Source organism: Vicugna pacos, chromosome 2, assembly GCF_048564905.1.
Source record: "Vicugna pacos chromosome 2, VicPac4, whole genome shotgun sequence".
NCBI lineage: Eukaryota > Metazoa > Chordata > Mammalia > Artiodactyla > Camelidae > Vicugna > Vicugna pacos.
In genome coordinates, this window is record NC_132988.1 from 3042772 (window position 1) to 3046256 (window position 3485).

A 3485-nucleotide genomic window follows, 5' to 3' on the forward strand; every position below is an offset into this window, starting at 1 on the left:
ACTTGGTGGGGGTCTTAACCACGTTTCACTGGCATAGAGTCTAACGATAATTACGGTTCATAGAAAACATCTTCAACTAATACGTGTGCACAGTGCTTTACATACATCGCCTCACACATCACGGCGACCCTTGGAAACAGGTCATATCCTTATGTCCACTTTACAGATGCGTCCACTGAGGCTCAGTGAGGTTCAGGCTACATTCAGCAACGTCCCTCTGTGAAATTCCAGCTGACCCTTGAAGCCAAGGCTCTGGTTCCTGTACCCCACAGAGATGAAGTCTCTGTTTCACTGACATTTCAGAGCACCCTGCCTTGGAAGCTGTGTGCTGTCAGCATTTTTAACCAGATATTTAAAGACCTATTTGACCTCTTTCTTAGGACAAATTTCATTTTCTGGCTCTTTGAAACAGGGCGGAAGTTGCTCCTAAATAAATAAATATAGCATAAACACCACCAGAACTGTGTTTTCAAGGGCTAATTTAAACTTTTTGTAAGTGCGTTTGATTTTAGGACGGATCGTTCTGTGATGCAAATAAAGTTCAGCTCTGCTGTGTCCTTGTTTAAAAGCTAGCCGCGTGCCTTTTTCCCCAAGAGCCTTCACATGGCGGGGTTTGTTTCATCACTTTCAGATTACTTGATCAACAGCCTGCAACACAAAACTCAATTTTATCCCCTGTGAAAATGTTCGGGCTAATGGTTTCAGACTTTGTTGCTCAATTTATCTGCCTGTTAGAAGGAGTCATTAAGTGGAAGAAACTCGCTTTGGGAAATAAGGAGTTTTTCATTTGCTGGTAGAGGCATTTTCTTTATAAAGGCATCATTAATCACATAGTTAAACCACTAATTCAAAATGTTTTACTTTGATTTGCTTTATTTTCCTGAACTACACTAAGCACCAGTCTGTCATGTGTAGGCAGGTAATGACCAAAGGCCTCTGTGTCCCGTCTGTCGTTAAAGATTAATACTAACCCTGCGTTGCATTTCTCTTGTCACATGTGCCTGGTGTGCATCTGTGTGTCTGTGTGTGTGTCTGTGTCTGTCTGTGAGCAAGAAAGAAGCCACTCAAGCACAGGTGTGAGAGATTTTCCACCAACAAAGAAATCACCTGTTCACAATGTATCAACTCTAGAAGCCAGCTGCCTAAATTTATAAAATGTATCAAATGTAGGTATTTACCTTGCAGTTGCTGTGACTTCGGTCTTATTTCTGTTGGTGTCTTTTTCGCTGCTTTCAATGAAAAGAGTTAATTTCTATGCTTTCCATTACACATGGGTAGTGTTTTGAAGGAACGAATATGTTCTAGCTCCTTAAAAAGGATTTACTAAAAGTAAATATTTGGAGCATTACTGAAAGATAAAAAGCAGGATGTTTTGGTGGAAAAGCAATAGATTGGGAAGCAAAGAGTCTTCTGTTTTGTTTCCAGTCTGCCACTAACTTGCTCTATAATGCAGATCCCAGAAACTCTTGGGGCTTGAACTTCCCACAGTTGCAAAATGACAAAGTTAAAGCTCGTGATTTTTTTATTTTCTTCTACATCTTGCGTACCATGATGTCAAACTATCGTTTTGTGTTTAGATGAAGAAACCAAGTTTCTAAGAATACAGAATGTATTTTCTTCCCTCACCTACCTTGCCATTTTACAATCTTTTATATTCTGTTGTTTGATTAGAAGGTTCTGAACCACTGGGTAAAGGTCTTATCTTGAATGAAGAAAATAATAAAAAATGATAAATGCCTTGGTAGTGCCTATTTTTATTTTTTTTCCAAAAGGTAGAAAGCAATTGCGCTGTGTTGAATGTCTTGCATAAGCTAAACCTAAAGACAAAGTCATTACTATTCCCTCCGTGTGGTGTCGCGAGCTGGGGTTGATAAAACTTGGCATTTGCTAGCGTGGTTTATGCACTTCCGGGGAGAATCTTGTTCTTACTCTCTATTTTGCCTGTCAAAACAGAGCAGTGGAGAAATGTAACTGAAAGTATCAGTAGACCACCCACCTTGCTCTAACTTATTTGAAAACGTTTCCTATTTTAAGTGTAGGAGGTTGATAGCTTGCCTGCCATTGGTGGTGCTGATAAAAGAAACCATAGCAACCAGCGCCGCCGGCAGTGAAGCGGGGCATCCTACACCACAATGCACCGCAGTCATTTACCTGGTGGTCTTCCTGTGCTTTTTTCCGTCCTGAGAAAGCCAAATGTAGTGTAACGAGTATGAGTTTTGGACTCGGGCTGGTCCTGGTTGGGCAACTTGGGCGTTATTAAATCCTGGTCATCTAATTGTCACCACTGTGAAATGGGGACAGTAGTGCCTACTTCAAAGGTGCGTGTGATGTTCGGTGAAATGCCATCACTGTTTCCACCGTACCCATCAGCAACTGTTGTTTCCCAGGCGTGGAAGTGAGGACTAAGAAAAGCAGGGTCCTTATCCCAGTGGGTCTTATATTCCTGCAAATTATAAAGAGATACATATACAGTGGCTTGAAGTGAGAGTTACCAGACACACATTGTATTTATTAAAAAAAATTTTTTTTTTTAATAGAAGTACTTGGGACTGAACCCAGGACCTCCTGCATGCTAGGCATGGGCTTTATCACTGAGCTATGTCCTCCCCCCATTTCCTTCTTTCAACCACCAATTTGCTCTCCGTTTCTATAATTTTGTCATTTCCAGACTATTATATTAATGTAATCATACGTGTAACCTTTTGGTACTGGCTGTATTCATTCAGCATATTTCTCTGAAGATTTATTGAGATTGATGTGTATGTCAGCAGATTTTTCCTTTTTGATTGCTAAGTAGTATTCCATGGTATTGACATGCCATAGTGTTTTATCAACCGTTCTCCCACTGAAGATGTTTGTTCCCAGTTTTGGGCTCTTATGAATCAAGCTGCTGTGAACATCTGTGTCAAGGTTTTGTGCACAAAATGTAAGTCTTCATTTCTCTTGATAAATGACCAAGGGTGGGATTGCTGGGTTGCATGGTGGTTGCATGTAACAGTCATTTCCATTTTTACAGACACAGTCCATAAAGTAACACCTCAATGCTGGAGATCACGCAGGGAGGCCTTTTGTAAGTTGAATTACTGTTCATAAATTAAATCACATTTTCGATATAATAGCATGGCTGTGTATTTTGGAAAATGAAGAATGAAGAAAAATGTCTACATTAGTAATAATTATTCTGCAGTTATTAGCTTTATTCCACAGTTCCCTAATTGCTAGCTTTGGTATGTATATTGGATTTTTAATGGACAGCCTCAAATGCGTTTCTACAGCAAGTGTCCCTTTCACAAGAGACAGAGTTAACGATGTGCCCCTCTGTCACTCCTTGACCTTTCTGACAATTGGTTATTATCCTGTCCCCAGGTATAATGTTTTCATAATCCAGTATTTACAATAGGCTTAGATATTTAAGTTTTGCTCTATTTGGATTCCAGCAAAACTTCTCTTTCTTTTTCTCTGCATTGCTTGTCATCAAAGAGCAA

General features: G+C 39.9%; 1 long non-coding RNA gene across 1 annotated transcript; it reads left to right on the top strand.

The window, feature by feature from the left end:
- The first annotated feature begins 2163 nt into the window (after window positions 1–2163).
- LOC116283371 (uncharacterized) lies at window positions 2164–3085 on the top strand. Its single transcript, XR_012077868.1, has 3 exons — window positions 2164–2318; window positions 2824–2926; window positions 3017–3085. It is a non-coding gene; the product is annotated as an uncharacterized lncRNA (long non-coding RNA).
- The last annotated feature ends 400 nt before the right edge of the window (window positions 3086–3485 follow it).